At 40.4% G+C, this 17,870-nt stretch overlaps 1 protein-coding gene across 1 annotated transcript in view; it reads left to right on the forward strand.

The window, feature by feature from the left end:
- The window catches only part of SMYD3 (SET and MYND domain containing 3), a 649,557-nt gene that overhangs the window by 611,632 nt on the left and 20,055 nt on the right, over window positions 1-17,870 (forward strand). The window lies entirely within an intron of this gene.

A 17,870-nucleotide genomic window follows, 5' to 3' on the forward strand; every position in this document is an offset into this window, starting at 1 on the left:
ATCTTCTTTATTTAGAAGGCGAATTTAGACCTTTAGCATTTGTAGAAATTAAACTGAAAACCATTTTAACTAAGTAAAAATAGTTATTTGTATACAGACAGGAATCTGGATTGTACCTACTGACGACCTCAGCTCTATGTCATTGCACCTACCAGACACCTTTCATGCAAAGCACATCAAGTAAATATGCAAATACCTTAGCATCTTGAGCCAGAATACACATCAAAATAACATGTAGAACTGGATTTACTATCCACCAGTTAAGAAACGTGCCAGAAATGGCAAAAAATTTGAAGACGGACACCTTTCATGAACAACTATAAAACAAGATGGCTTGAGATGCTGTAAAAGATGAAAATAGCAGATCTCTATATTTCAAAATGTGTATAAAAGGAAGTCACTTAGACCGTCCATTGCCAGACTTTGTAATCCCTTCTTTACAGATATTGGGGGAGCGGTTTCACCCGTTAGGTCCAGGGGATCCCTGTGGTACAAGGTCCCAGTCTTTACACAGTTGCATCGCTTCCTCTGGAGACTGGGCTACATACTTAAAACCGTTTTTAGTAATTATTACCTTTACAGGAAAACCCCATTTGTAGATAATGCCCTGCTCCCGCAGGATTTTAGTACTTGCCTTTTCTTTCTGAGTTAATAGTCTAAAAAGTGGAAGTGTCTACCATGACAGCGACCAAAATTAAAACAAGGACAGTGCTGCAAGGTTAAAAAAAACGTACAGAAAAATAAAATTCTCAACACTAGAGGGGACTCACCTGGTATAACCATTCTATCCGTAAAAGGCAGGCTGTCACAACTTGGTATGAATTTGCTCCAAACTATAAAGCCACCAAATTGTCAGAATGGATCCCTTCTCACTCAGGACATCCAAACATAGAGAGGATCAGCGGGGCAATCAAAGAAGAATCCACATCGGTAGAGATGAGCGAGCGTACTCGCTAAGGCAAACTACTGGAGCGAGTAGTGCCTTATGCGAGTACCTGCCCGCTCCCCTCTACAGATTCGGGGGCCGTCGAGGAGCGGCGGGGGAGAGAGGGGGAGGGGGGAGATCTCTCTCTCACTCTCTCCCCCCCCCCGCTCCTCCCTGCTCACTCCCGCAACTCACCACTCTCCCCCCGCCGGCACCCGAATCTTTAGAGATGAGCGGGCAGGTACTCGCATAAGGCACTACTCGCTCGAGTAGTTTGCCTTAGCGAGTACGTTCGCTCATCTCTACACATCGGTCATAAACGTGCAAAACCACAAAGAAAATAAATCTCAGCGCTCCAAGGGTCAAACAACAGAAGTAATCAATTATATGGCCAGTATAAAAAGGAGGAAATTACTTCATAGAGTGGCTCCAAATGACAATACCCCCTCTAAATCCAGATTTGCCTAGCTATAATCTCATACTCGTGTTTTAGGATCCAGGTCCTCAGAAGTTAGGTAAACCAATTTATTCAGGGTGCAAGTAAAAACATAGGTTAAACACATTTTGAAGGAAGGGAGCCTCTTTTATCAAGCACCTTCCTGTATCTAGTACAATGCCTTTTGGTTGTTCAACAAGTCATGAACCTACATGTTTATCTGAGCGGTCTTGTATCATGCTTCATGTGACTCAAACGTCCTGTGGAGAACAATCACAAATTAACTTAGCAGCTACTATTAAGGGGTTTTTACTGACAAGAAACACAATAGTTTCCCCTTTAGGTATTTACACGAACTGTCATTCCCACAATATATTAGAGCCCCCGAAGATCTTGAGGTATTTCACCGAATGGCAATGTAAATATTTTGTGTATTCTCACATCTGTATCGGTTTCCTTTGAGACTAGACTCTGTCAGGCACTCATAGCTCGTATAAACCCTAAAGAACTTGCTCATGGGCTAATATTCCTGCATGATTTTTACTCCATACCCAAGGGTAAGCCAGCATTGACAGTGCATGTTAGCAAAACTAACTCTAGCTGCTGATATTGGTATAATAACAACACACGCATTTATAAAACTGCTGCTATCTGAATCCACAGTGCACATTTTATGCATTATTAATGTTTACTCTACATGTTTTCCATTTTCAATGTCAGAACTAATGAGCAGAACAGCAAACTGCATTTTAGAGATTCAGTATAGTCATTTAAATTACAGCAGACTGCATACGTTTTGTGTGACACTTCACATATCACATTTAGACTCAAGATATTTAATGATTAAAATGAAACTTTGTGTGATGTTGAGTGAGAATAATGGGGTTACAAAATATCACTTCTGCTCATCCAATCTCTGACCTATAACTTAAAAAGACTCTGTCATCTACCCCGTTTTCCCAAAAATAAGACCTTCCCTGAAAATAAGGCCTTTTTCACACAGGCTACAAAATCATTACTACAGAACACATGTATGTGAAGCCCATGGTTTCAAATGGGTTCTTTCAGGCTACAAAACATCTCTCATGTGAAGGAACTCAGTGGAAACCATTGGCTTCACATACATGAATTTTGTTGCGATGATTTGGTAGCCCATGTGAAAGAGGCCCTACTTTGATTTGGGGGGATCTTTTAGAGGCTTGAAATATAAGCCCTGCCCTGAAAATATGCCCTAGCTACATTACATAAAAAAGGAATCCATTACCTAGCAGGCTTGGTCTGGGTCCTCCCGCTGCTCTTCAGAGCTTCATCCTACAGTCCTCGGCCACCCACAGAAAATTACTTCCTGGTTACAGGATTCATTAATCCCACCTCCAGGAAATGATGGCTCTGAGTGATGCTCAGCCAATCAATGCAGCAATCAAAGAACCAATGCAATGGCTGTGATTGGTTCATCGAACGCTGCATTGATTGGCTGAGCAGCGGTTGAAGAACCAATTGCAACCATCGTGTTGTGGAGGCGGGATTTATTAGTTGGCCAATAAAATGGTGCAGCTCAGCCAATTCATAAATCCCACCTCTACAACGCGATGGCTGTGATTGGTTCTTCGACTGCTTCTCAGCCATTCAATGCAGCGCTCGATGAACTGATCACAGCCACCGCATTGGTTTGTCGAGTGCTGCATTGATTGGCTTAGCAGCACTAGAGAACCAATCAGAGCCATCGCTTACTGGAGGCGGGATTTATAAATCCCTTAACCAGGAATTGATCTTCTGTGTCCAGCCAAGGGCTGCAAGAAGTGCATTGGTGCTCCAGAAAGCAGTGGGAAGGACCTGGACCAAGCCTGCTAGGCAGGTATAATAAGACATTCCCTGAAAATAAGACCTAGCACCTCTTTTTGGTCAAAAATTTATATAAAAGAGTGTCTTATTTTCAGGCAAACGCAGTACTTTCAGTCCCCTGAGCTAAGTTTATGGGCTAAGAGTAGGTGACCAACTGAGTCCTGGGATGTAAGTGTTATACTTACCTCCTCTGTCGTTCCCACAATATCAGCACTGGAAGCTGCCACTCAACACATTGAGCAGCGCTGCTAAGTAGTCCGCCTGTTCCAATTTTATAATGGGCGGACTACTTTCATTTCTCAAGCTGCTGAGGTTGAATCTGTAAGTTAAAATTACTCTGTTCGTCCCCCAATAAACATGGAAAAAACAGAGCATTCGTGCAAGATTCATGCAAAGTCTTTAGAAACCCACAGTCAGAGCAAGCAGAGAATTGAACGTCCCGCCGCCGGCTGTGTGGAATATTCTGCGCCAACGTTTGTGATGTTATCCCTACTGATTACAATTGCTACTGACCCTGAAATTGGACAACAGAGCGAGATGATTTTCTTTCTGCAAAGTATTCAAACTGATAGCAATAGTTTCATAGAGTCTTTAGTGTTTAGTGAAGCCGCCTTCCATCTTTCGAACAACAAATGTAATATCAGAATGTGTTCTGCGCTATAACCTGTAAGGAAAGTGTACGGTCTCTTCTTTTACGTGAAATAATACCGTGGATTTCGTACCTGGACATCCTAGAGATTTGTCTTCTGCCGCTGCTGGAACAGGAATTCCTTGTGTATTGCCGCCTGCACACGGGCGGAAATCCCGCGGCGGTATTTCCCGCGGGATTTCCGCCACTGAAAATTTGCATAGGAGTGCATTACAATACGCACTCCTATGCAGACAGCCGCGGTTTGGCCGCGCGAAATCTCACGCGGCAAACAAACCGCGGCATGTCCTATTTTTGTGCGGGGCACGCACTCACCCGGCCGCCGTCTCCGGTCTGCGCATGCGCCGGCTGCGCCGCAGCCGGCACATGGAAGAGCCGGGGCCGCCAGGCGCGGGTGAGTACGCGCTCGTCCCTGCAGGCTCTCGGGTCGGGTCCCGCGGCGAGAATTCTCGCTGCCGGATCCAACCCGCTCGTCTGCAGGCGGCCTATCTCTGCTTATCAGCAGGATTATTACATGCATAAGAGAAAAATGCACAAAATCCCATTGATTTTGTGCATAAATATGCAGCGACTACTGGAATTTCCTGCGTATTTATGCACGCCCATTGATTTTAATGGGCTATTTCAGGGCATAATACGCACAAAGATAGGACATGCTGAATTTTTTTCATGAGACTAAAAGTCAGATGAAAAATACGCAGCTGTGAATGAACCCATTGAAATCAGTGGAATCTATTCATTGCGTAATACAGTGTGCGTGATAAAAGCCCTTTAAAGTTGGGAGGTATGCTTTAAGCCTTTAGTGCCCCTGGTAACTACTGTTCAGTTGCACATCCCTGGAAGAGAGCCAACGCTGGGCAAGAATCTGAAAAGCACAGCAGGAAATTGAAAAACTTGTAAGGTCTGACTACAGGAAGTTCTTTACTGTAAAGGCAGTGAGACTCTGCAACTCTCTGCCTGAGGACGTGGTGATGGTAAATTAGATAAAAAAGTGCAAGTGGGGTCTGGATGCCTTTCTTGAGTGTTACAATATTACATGTTATAGTCACTGATTACTTCAGAACGGTCGGTGATCCAGGGATTATTCCGACTGCCAGATTGGAGTCGGTAAGGAATTCTTTTTTCACTTAAATGGGGATAAATGGCTTCTACCTCATTGGTTTGTTTTTTTCTTCCTCTGGATCAACATTGAGGGTAATAGGCTGAACTGGATGGACGTATGTCTTTTTTTCAACCTTACATACTATGTTGCTATCTATTTTAATAAGGTAAGATCACTTGATCTATAGCACTATGATATGTACTTGATCTGCACATTATAGCAAGGTTACATGCATAGAGCATTTACATTGTGCATGTGTAGCCCTGTGCAGCCACTAACCATTTCTGTTGTGTTTCCATGATTTTATACTCCATTATCTTCTACTATAGCTGCTATGATGCAGGGATTCATTACTACTGCACCTCGGCTCAAACAGGCTCCTCACCTGTATATTGCTTTTAATGCTGTTTTATTGTGAATTGTTACAGATTTTAAAACTAATGAAATACTATGTTTATTTGCTACAAAATGTATGTTTTCATGGCTAGTGAAACTTAGTGATCAAGGTGCATTGCCTTCTGTTGTTAAATGTTTTCCACTATATCTATATATATAAAATTGAATGTGTGTGTGTGTCCGTGTCCGTGTCCGTGTCCTTTATGCGCTACTACACCATTCATCCGATCGCCATGAAACTTTGGGAAGTTATTGAGTACACTCCTGGGAAGATTATAGGCATAGTACAACTATCGTATGATAAATGGCGCGCGTGCGAGCGTCGACAGTTACGCCCCCCCCCACGTAGATCATTTGATTTCCATCATTGCCACCAATTCTCTCACTTCCCAATGTCGTAGAAACATGAAATTTGGCACGAGTATTGATTATGTCATAAATAGGAAAAGCTAATGGGTCCCAACTCGATTATTCAATTGTAAGCGCCAACGAATTAGCGTCCAAATTTTACGTAGGGAATCTAATTTTCTCGCTTCCCAATGTCATAGAAACGTGAAATTTGGCACGGGCATTGAATATGTCATAAATAGGAAACGCTAATCGGTCCCAACTCGATTATTCAATTCTATGCGCCAAAGAATTAGCATCCAAATTTTACGTATGGAATCGAATTCTCTCGCTTCCCAATGTAATAGAAACGTGAAATTTGGCACGAGCATTAATTATGTCATAAATAGGAAAACCTAATGGGTCCCAACTCCATTATTCAATTCTATGCGCCAAAGAATTAGCGTCCAAATTTTACGTACGGAATCTAATGTTCTCGCTTCCCAATGTCATAGAAACTTAAAATTTGGCACGTGCATTGATTATGTCATAAATAGGAAAAGCTAATGGGTCCCAACTCGATTATTCAATTCTATGCGCAAAAAAATTGGCGTCCAAATTTTACGTACGGAATGTAATTTTATCACTTTCCGGTGTCATAGAAACGTGAAATTTGGCACGAGCATTGATTATGTCATAAATAGGAAAAGTTAATGGGTCCCAACTCGATTATTCAATTCTATGCGCAAAAGAATTAGCGTCCAAATTTTGCGTACGGAATGTAATTTTCTCACATAGAAACTCGAAATTTGGCACGAGCATTGAATATGTCATAAATAGGAAAAGCTAATCGGTCCCAACTCGATTATTCAATTCTATGCGCAAAAGAATTAGCGTCCAAATTTTACGTACGGAATCGAATTCTCTCGCTTCCCAATGTAATAGAAAGTCGAAATTTGGCACGGGCATTGATTATGTCATAAATAGGAAAAGTTAATGGGTCCCAACTCGATTATTCAATTCTAGGTGCAAAACAATTGGCGTCCAAATTTTACGTAGGGAATCTAATTTTCTCGCTTCCCAATGTCATAGAAACTTGAAATTTGGCAGGAGCATTGATTATGTCAAAAATAGGAAAAGTTAATGGGTCCCAACTCGATTATTCAATTTTAAGCGCAAAACAATTGGCGTCCAAATTTTACGTACGGAATTGAATTTTCTCGCTTCCCGATGTAATAGAAACTTGAAATTTGGCACGAGCATTGATTATGTCATAAATAGGAAAAGTTAATGGGAAGTTGTTGAGTACACTCCTGGGAAGATTACTGGCATAGTACATCTATCCTACGATAGGTGGGGTGCGTGCGAGCGTCGTCGACAGTTATGCCCCCCCAGACAAAGATCGTTTGATTTCCATCTCAAGCACAAAAGCAAAAGGCATTACGAGCAACGGGATGCGTGTTCAACTACAAAATGATGCATCCGCCGAATGTATCACAAGACAATTCCTGGATATTGAGAATCCTGAGGTAAAATAAAAGCTGTGCTGTGATTGGTTGCTATATATTATACCGCTGAGGTAAAATGAATGCTGCGCTGTGATTCGTTGCTATTTTTTATATTGCTGAGGCAGAATAAAAGTTGCGCTGTGATTGGTTGTTATTTCTCTTACTGCTGACGTAACATGAAAGCTGCACTATGATTGGTTGTTATATTTTATACTGCTAAGGTAACATATAAGCTGCGCTGTGATTAGGTGTTATATATTATAAAGCTGAGGTAACATGAAAGCTGCGCTGTGATTGGTTGTTATATATTTTACCACTGAGGTAACCTAAAAAAGCTGTGCTGTGATTGGTTGTTATCTAGATATATAAAAACGAATGTATGTCTGTCTGTCTTCGCAGCAACGCGCGACGGGTAAGCTAGTAAGTAATAAAATATACAGTAATCTCCGAACCCAAGGACTAAGGAGCAAACAGTTTCCAACAAGAAAAAAAGTTAGCAAGGAATTAGATTTTATAGGCAAGGTTTTATAAGTGTGATTTGCTCAGACATCTCACCAGTGTGTTGTAATGCCAATTATTCAGCCATATTTACTATTAATAATGTATGGCCCTTTTCCTTAATCAAAAGCAGATTTGCGATGTTAGCTTTCCTACCTCAGCTCGAAGGAAGCCATTATAAGAATCTGGCAAGAGTTCTTTTATAGAGTCCAAATCTGTTCTGCAATCTGTGTAACCACCTGTCTGCAATTGTATGCATGGCATTGACTAAGTGAAATGGCATTGGGGTGTCAACTCCTCTAATGATGTCTGAGCCTTGAGTGAGCTAAATGGCATCTATCCTTCTCTGCATTTTTAAACAATAGCTAAAACTTGGACTGTTCTACCACACTAATAGTTTTATGAAGTACTTCATAAATTTATATTGAGCGTTACTGGTATACATGCTGTTTCCAATTTCAAAGTGAAAAATTAAGTTATGCAATAACTATACTTTCAAGCTGGTCATACACATTAGATAAATGTCTGCCTATTCTGCCAGTTTATGCGTGGTATGCCAACAATCAAATTTGTATGGGGGCAACCTGACCACCCCTCAAGTAGTCAGAAATAAGTGATGCCAGACATGGCTGTACTTATAATTCATCCTTCCCAGGGTATGAACACTGAATACAGCCCCATTTTTCAATGGCTTGTTTTTTAAAGGGGTTTTACAGGCAGTGCCCATTGTCACAGCGGGGATACACTAGGGTTGGAGCAGAAGCTGCTATTCCGACCCCTGTGTAGTGGCCAGCGCTTGTAACTGTAGCCTGGGGTCCCATTGATTTCAATGAGAGCTGCTCCTCCAATTACAAGCGCGAGCCACTACATAGGGGTTGGAGCAGTTGCCTCTGTCCCCTGGCTGTGACAGTGGGCACTGCCTGGAAAACCCTTCAAGGTAATAGCTTTTCAATTACTTAACTTTCTGTGAAAAGTTACCTTATCATAGTCAAGTGGAACTGCTAGATGTGTAGATAAACATTAAATGACTGGTACATTCAGGATAGATGCATAGAAGGAAGTTGATTTTGGGCTCCATACAGATCTACTTAAAGGAATTATCCAGTCTTTTAAAATTGATGGTCTATCTTTAGGATTGCTAGGAGTAAAACTCTGGTCTCCCCTGCCAATCAGCTGGTTGTAGTGCCTGTAGCATTGATATGAATGCTGAATGACCTTCGATGTTTGCCAGGTCGCTGGCTGGTTTGTACTCAGTATTGTTGTTCTGAGTATTGCAGCATTGCCCCATTCACTTGAATGGAACTGTAGATGCAATACACAGAAGAGCTACTATGAAGAGTTTGTGGTTTTTTTTTTTTACTGGATTCGACTTTTTTTTTTCAAAATGCAGCATGTTCTAGATATTGAGTTTTTTCTCAAGTGTTTTTCCATAGAATTTCTATAGGGAATAAAGCCTGGAAAGAATGCATGTCAATAATGTGTAAACAAAAACATTAATCCAAAAAGTGCTTTTAAAAAAACATGAAAATCGTTGCATCTGTTTAGAAGACAAAAAAAGGCCATAAAAATTTGTGTTAAGGAAGCCTAGTAGATCCATGTCACTGCTGCCTACTCCACATGATGCCCACACACTTCATATCGTCTGCTGTGCCGCACATACAGTTTCTCCAAAAATTCTCACACACACACACAACCCCCCCAATAAATAAGCCATATGATCCATACCCCACAAGTAAATTGTGTCATATATTTACGGCCCAAAACATACATTTAGTTCTTCCTCCCAATAAAGTTTCTCAGAGTTAGTACCCATCAGTGTCATATAGCTAGCACTCTACAAAGTTCTCCACAGTAAATAGCTAAATGCAGACAATGCTTATTAATAATACCACAAAAATATACAATTGAAATAGTAACCTCTCCAAAGTGTCCCCTAATAAATGTTGAGACAGTGGCTAACTCTAAGTGTCCCATAGTAAGTAGTCGAATATATAGCCGCAAGTTGGGAGTATTGAGCTCATCGGGATGCCATCTTCCCTCCACCTATATGGGTATTTGCAGGTCAGTAACCCACGTCCATATCAGAATTGGTGGTAAAACTCAGGAAGTCCATTTATCTTGGCAGCAGAATAGATAACGAAGCTAACAATCTTTGCACTGTTGTTTTAGTCACAGTACACACATGCATTACATAACAGAAATCCTGGCTACTAACTTCACATAGGCTTTCAGACCTATCTAGCACTGTCTCCCAGTGCCATAACACGACATAGCAATGTCCAAACACTGTCCCTAACCGGGGTGCTAATCTAGGGTGTGTCCTCCCCAGTCAGACTCATGGTATTACAACCGCTTGGTCTGCACTGGACCTCAGGTTGGCAGCCTCTCAGCTGCTTCTGGCTTATTTGTATTTCTCCTCTACCGTGTGTCTGGAGGTTTTAACTCCTACAGCCACACTTATGCAGTAGTCCCAGTTAATTAGCCTCAGTCTGCCTGTTTTCATGCCCCCTAAAGGCCATCTTGTGTACTGCATTACCACACTCAGCCTCTTCTGGACTGCAACCTCACTTTGGCAGGTGTAACACCTTCACCACAATGTGTCAGCCAACATACACGAATGCAGGGTTCAACATAAACTGCTAGAAGAAAAAGACTTGCAGCCTAAGTGATGCATGGCAGAGAACCACTGGCTCCCTTGCACCTGCTGCTAAATGAGACCAAAGGCTCATTTACCTCTACCCTGCTTGGATTAGCACTGACTGGACTTGCCAATGTGCAAGTGGGTTTTCTTGTATCTTGACAGGCCGGCCACTCCCCCCTGACAGGTCATGGCACTCACGAACAGCGCCTTAACTGGTGCTGCAGTGGTCTGTGTACCCGGACAGTGAGGGAGCAGCGGCATAGTGGCTTCCCCACAAGTCTGCCTGCATTGTGCAGTGGTGGGAGAGACAGAGTGAGCGGCGACAGTACAGCATTTTCTCCGTCGGCCTCCCTGCAATCAGCAGCGGCAACGGATTGTCCGGGGACCTACAGCGGCAGCACTGTGCTGCATAACACTCAGTGACAGAGGGAGGCGGAGGCTGGAGGGCACTGGCGGACAGTGAGGGAGCGGCGGATGCGGGGAACCTGCAGAGATGACAGTCAGTCAGGTAGGGAGGCAGGGGGATGTGGAGGCTGGAGTGCAGCGGTGACACTGCAAAGTAAGTGCGGGGATAGCGGCTGGGATGGAGGGTTACAGTCACGGTTGGTTTCAGTGTTGTGTTTCATACAGAAATCAGCCATAAGCCTAACTCTCCATCCCAGCATTAACCAAACCCCACGCTGCTAGTACCTTAAAGCTTGAGCCAATCGGAAGCTATGGGCGTGAGAGGGATGTTCCTCCTGTCAAACTAGCTTCCAGTGGTGTCAAGATACAATAATACCGTCCAAGTTTACAGACAGATTGCAACACCCTCCCTGAGCAATGGCGGAGCAATACAGGTCACAACTGCGAGACCCATAAGCTAAAGAGGCCCAAGGGCCCCCCTCAACTATAATGTGAATTTACAATTGACAGACCATGTGCTGCCTTCTCCCTGTCACTGCAGAAGGTCCCTGAGCTGTTGTTTGTTGCAAATCCCTAAGGAGGCACAGTGTATGACATCGGGAAGTGAAAGAATTAGATTCTGTACGTAAAATTTGGACGCTAATTCTTTTGCACTCAGAATTGAATAATCGAGTTGAGACCCATTAACTTTTCCTATGTATGACATAATCAATGCTTGTGCCAAATTTCAAATTTCTATGACATTGGGAAGTGAGAGAATTAGATTACATACCTGAAATTTGGACGCCAGTTCTCTTGCGCTAGAATTGAATAATCGAGTTGGGACCCATTAGCTTTTCCTATTTATGACATAATCAGTGCTCGTGCCAAATTTCAAGTTTCTATGACATCGGGAAGTGAGAGAATTAGATTCCGTACGTAAAATTTTGACACAAATTCTTTTGTGCTTAGAATTGAATAATCGAGTTGGGACCCATTAACTTTTCCTATTTATGACATAATCAATGTTTGTGCCAAATTTCAAATTTCTATGACATCGGGAAGTGAGAGAATTAGATTACTTACGTAAAATTTGGACGCCAGTTCTTTTGCGCTTAGAATTGAATAATCGAGTTGGGACCCATTAGCTTTTCCTATTTATGACATAATCAGTGCTCGTGCCAAATTTCAAGTTTCTATGACATTGGGAAATGAGAGAATTAGACTTTGTACGTAAAATTTAGACGCAAATTTTTTTTGCACTTAGAATTGAATAATCGAGTTGGGACCCATTCGCTTTTCCCATTTATGAAATAATAATCAATGCCCGTGCCAAATTTCAAGAGAATTAGATTACGTGCGTAAACTTTGAACGCTAATTCTTTTGCACTAGAATTGAATAATCGAGTTGGGACCCATTAGCTTTTCCTATTTATGACATAATCAATGCTCCTGCCAAATTTCAAGTTTCTATGACATCGGGAAGTGAGAGAATTAGACTTCGTACGTAAAATTTAGACGCTAATTCTTTTGCGCTTAGATTGAATAATCGAGTTGGGACCCATTAACTTTTCCTATTTATGACATAATCAATGTTTGTGCCAAATTTCAAATTTCTATGACATCGGGAAGTGAGAGAATTAGATTACTTACGTAAAATTTGGACGCCAGTTCTTTTGCGCTTAGAATTGAATAATCGAGTTGGGACCCATTAGCTTTTCCTATTTATGACATAATCAGTGCTCGTGCCAAATTTCAAGTTTCTATGACATTGGGAAATGAGAGAATTAGACTTTGTACGTAAAATTTAGACGCAAATTTTTTTTGCACTTAGAATTGAATAATCGAGTTGGGACCCATTCGCTTTTCCCATTTATGAAATAATAATCAATGCCCGTGCCAAATTTCAAGAGAATTAGATTACGTGCGTAAACTTTGAACGCTAATTCTTTTGCACTAGAATTGAATAATCGAGTTGGGACCCATTAGCTTTTCCTATTTATGACATAATCAATGCTCCTGCCAAATTTCAAGTTTCTATGACATCGGGAAGTGAGAGAATTAGACTTCGTACGTAAAATTTAGACGCTAATTCTTTTGCGCTTAGATTGAATAATCGAGTTGGGACCCCTTTACTTTTCCTATTTATGACATAATCAATGCTCGTGCCAAATTTCAAGTGAGAGAATTAGATTACGTATGTAAAATTTGGATGCCAGTTCTTTTGCGCTAGAATTTAATAATCGAGTTAGGACCCATTAGCTTTTCCTATTTATGACATATTCAATGCTCGTGCCAAATTCAAGTTTCTATGACATCAGGAAAAAAGAGAATTAGATTACGTACGTAAAATTTGGACGCTAATTCTTTTGCGCTTAGAATTGAATAATCGAGTTGGGACCCATTAACTTTTCCTATTTTAGACATAATCTATGATTGTGCCAAATTTCATGTTTTTATGACATCGGGAAGTAAGAAAATTAGATTCCGTACGTAAAATTTGGACGCTAGTTTTTTTGCGCTAGAATTGAATAATCGAGTTGGGACCCCTTTACTTTTCCTATTTTGGACATAATCTATGCTTGTGCCAAATTTCATGTTTCTTCTACATCGGGAGTTGGAGAATTAGTGGCCAGTCAGTCAGTCAGTCAGTCAGTGAATAAGTGAGGCAGTGAGTCAGTGAGGGCTTTTGTCTTTATATATATAGATTAGTAAGTGATGCCACCAGAAACACTAGGACTATAAATAATACTAATAACTAGTCTCTCTATATGTATGTATATATGTGCCTGTATGTGCATTTATATATGTATATTTTGCCTGTATGTGTATGTATATATGGCCTGCGTGTAAGCATGTGCCTGTATTCACTTCTATGAAAGCTATGAAAACAGCAAAAGATAGCCCACCCAGCTGTTATCATGATACCGACCACCCCCAGCCACCACATATAACTGAACCAGGGGCCAGAAAGGCTAGATCTTATGATAGGTGGCGCCCGCGTAAGAGTGTTATGGCGTATCATGTTGATAAGTTATAAGTCTGAGATGAGAGTACCTCTCTAAGTCACTTTTAAACTTGTTTAGAATCTTTGCTAACCACATACATTAGAAAGATGATAGATGGCAGAACAGGTTGTCAAAATTTAGATTAACTTTTCTGTAAGAATGCAACATGCGTCTACTGTATATCAATGACACATTTCTTTTCTGTCTAGTGTAATATTTCACAGGCCCATGCAGTTAGAGATCTTTCCATCTTTTCACATGAAGCAATCCTTAATTTTCATTTTCAAATGAGTCGATTCATATTTTTCACAATCTGCTTATTTTATCTTTCATTTCATTGTTTCATAACAACTTATCATTTTGCCATTTCTGTATCTCTGTGCTTCACTATGCATGAGCATCAGCGCAACTTACTGCTTGCAAACTGGAGCACTAAAGCTTAATATTTCCATTGAGTGTGTTATCTCTGTATATACAGAATGATGAGACGGATGGATGATAGATGAATATGACATAGATACATTATGAGATCATGAGCGGAAATATTAACTGTGCAGCCGGTGAGGGGGTCCAGGTTGCCAGATCTGGCATGCCAGCCGGACCCTGAGTTTAACCTGCTGGCTGCTGCAGACCATGCTGATCCTGTTCCCCATTGACTTTCCTATAGCACAATCATGTGACGAGCACACATGATCACTGCATCCAATCCCTAGCAACGGGCCCTCGGGACTCTGTATTTGCCCCTGAGATAGATATATAGATATCAGCTAGATATGATTGGAGATGTAGCTATTTCATTATTTATCTCCACGTACTTATATAGTACCATCATAATTCGCAGAGATGTAGAGAGATTGTCACCATTCACTTCTTTCTCCGTGCCCAAATGGGCTCAGAAACTAATTTCCCTATTTCATAGACGCACACACTAGGATTACTTTTCTGAGGAGGCAATTAGCCTATCATAATTAGCCTATCATAATTAGCCTATCATTGTTTTTCAAATGTTTGTGGGAACCAGAGAACCTGGGGGAAGCCCACAAAAAACTACTTTCAGATGAGCCTATTTTGACATGTTATACAGATCCATAATACGGATGTGTTACAGATGTCATTACAATCGTATGTCATCAGTATTTCTCCAGTATTTTATCTATATTTGCCTGCAAATTGGTTTTATTTTGCGCTGTGCAAGTATTGATCCGTATTTACCCAATGGTAAAAAATACCAATACAGATGCAAAAATGGAAAAAATAGATCCTGCTGCATTTAAAAAAATGGCTGTGAAAAATACAGCCATGTGAATAGATACATAGATTTACATTAGCTCTGTATTACGATCCACAATACATGAGCCAAATCCAGGTTCTACAGAAAGTGCTAACCAGAGAGACGGTGCTGATATCAGATACATCACAGAAAAATACTTACCTGGTTTCCATAATCCTTTCAAAGCAATCTGAAACCTCACCTCTACAGAAAAACCTACACACTATCATAAGAGCAGCCTCCGCCCTCACATTTTGCCCTTTCCTTAAATTCTGTAAGTGCTGGTGGGGCAGGGTCCTCTCACCCTTTCACCAGTCTTTCATTATTGTAGTCATGTTTATTAGTGTTTTCTTTATGACTGCTGTATAGCTTTGCAGCCCTGGCTCTACTGACTCAGGTGCTATCGCTCTATTCCCTCTACTCCCTTACATTCTCCAATATGGACTCCTCTTAGTTTTGGTGAGATTGTGTCAGGTAGGCAGTTCCCACTGTCAATCAATTCTGACGTCGCCCATTATCAGTGAGCAGTGGGGACCACCCACTTGACATATTCACACTGAAACTAGGACCTTGTATGGGGGAACAGGAAGAAGAGAGAAAAGAGATATTTCTTAGAATCAGCAGGGCCGCGGCTGCAAAACTATTAATTGGCACCACTGAGGACATGACAGGTCCTCTTTAATTAGCAACCAGGTGAAAGTGCTCAATAACATTGGCTGAGCTCTTTCCACAATGCTCCCAGCCAGGAAAGAGACAGGCATTACTAAAGCCTGTGGAAGCTCAGAAAAGGTAACAACACAACTTAAATGTGATTTTGAGGTATTAGCTGGTAGACCTACTACGTTGTAGAGTGGGATGCTAAATGTTTAGTTAGTGGCTAGATGGCTAAGATGTTGTTTGTGTGCTGGAATTACTGATACACTCTGTAAAGTGATTACTGTGAAGAGTGAATGAAAGCTGAGAAGGAATTTCATGACTGTGCAAACAATCTTACCCAGAAAGATGGCAATCCATTGAGCAAGTTGTCACAATGTGAAATAACCTCTCAGCTTTATACTCTGCATTTGGCCATTAGTATAAAATCACAATTCATATAAGTGTCTTCCATTTTCCATAGCTGTATTTTAATAATAGCAACTTTTTAAAATTCAACTGAAGTTTCCATCTTTCTTCTCGAGATCAGGCAAATAATTCTTAAAAAGCTGAGGTTTTAACCACAATGAAAATATTGACAATAGTGTTGAAGACTAAATGGACATTTATTGCACAAATTAACAATAGAGCACTTATAATGAATTCAGCAGGTAAGAAAAATGAGCTAATTTCCACAGAAAACAAATGGACAGATGGATTCTAAATGCAAAAATGCCTACATTCCGAAAGATATGAGTATTTAGCCCAACAAGAAAATGATAGTAATGAGGCAAAATTGTAAAACCGGTTGTATGGCTGCCTACAGCTGCAGACAGTGTTCATTAAATAATGTTCGGATGAGATCTACTATACATTCTACACCTGGATGGAAGTCTCAGAATAGCTATATCTTATTCCACACTACTGTTTAAGGCTTTGGATTTCTTTGCTTTGGAACCAAAATTACCCATAGATAGTAAAGAGAGTTGTAACCTTTGAATCTGGACTTCCAGTGCTATGAAAAAAGTTTTAGCCACTCTCCCAATTTTTATTTTTGCCTATTTATCACACTTATTTCAGATCATCAAACTACTTTTAATGTTAAATGACTCATAGTTGCGACAATCAAATTGTATATATCCACTGAGAAAAATGGTAGATAAAACCAAACTTTATTGGGAACGTTAGATTTTTAAATGTTCCGAATAAAGCTTAGTTTTATCTACCTTTTATCTCAGTGAATAAATTTTTTTATTATTTGACAAAAGTAATCCATGGAAACGCAAAATGTTATTTTTAAATTATTTCATTTATTGAAAGAAAACTGTGTTCAGCCTCGCAGCTCATTCACATCTGCAATTTGATTTCTTTTTTTTTAACTCCAGATCTAGTAAAATGGAATTAAGATGGAACTAAAAGGAAACCAGTGTCCATGTTTTAACAGTAGACCGATCTTTTGGAAAATCAGACTTGTCTATCTGCTTCCCTTTGAGTCCATTTATTTCCATTTTTTTTTAAAATTAGATATTTTTTATTGAACATTTCCAACTTTTCTTTTACATATTTCAAATATATTATCAGTCATCATTGTACATAACTGTTTCCCTCCTCAACCCCCTCCTCCCTCCCTTGGTCTCTCTCTTAACAATTGGTCCAGTATATATGAGTAGCTTAGGTTCAGTAAGTTCCATCTCGTGTTCTGGTTATGTTATAAACAAAGAGGGTTTTAAACGATAAATGTCCATTATAGTTCCATTGTCTTCTTTCTCTCGTCGTCAAGATACAAATGCAGATTGTTCCTGCTCAGCCCGGGGGGAGGGGGGGGGGTGAACAAATGCCACCATCAGTTATTTGATCTCTCTCTATTCCACCTCACATATATTTATTTCCATTTTTAACTACGGTAATCAGTTTTCCAGTTTTTTGTCTTTCTTCTCCACATTCTCATTTAAAAATGGCTGCATTAAACAGACAGCAAAAATGGAATCAACTGAAACCTTTTCATTCAGTTTATCACCCATTGAATATATCATAAAAAATTTGAATGTTCCTTTCTGTCCTTTTAGCAAAAAAACTGCTGCAATATGCACAATTTTTCTGTAAATAAAATAAAACTCAGACAGACAAAAAACTGAATGAAGCATAATTGAATCACAAAATTACAATTTCAATGGAAAGTAAACGGAATCGTTTTTTTCCATTTTGCTGCTGTGGCCCTATGTGAAAAAGTAATTGACCCCTTGTCTACTAA

This window comes from Eleutherodactylus coqui, chromosome 3 (assembly GCF_035609145.1).
Source record: "Eleutherodactylus coqui strain aEleCoq1 chromosome 3, aEleCoq1.hap1, whole genome shotgun sequence".
Taxonomy (NCBI): domain Eukaryota; kingdom Metazoa; phylum Chordata; class Amphibia; order Anura; family Eleutherodactylidae; genus Eleutherodactylus; species Eleutherodactylus coqui.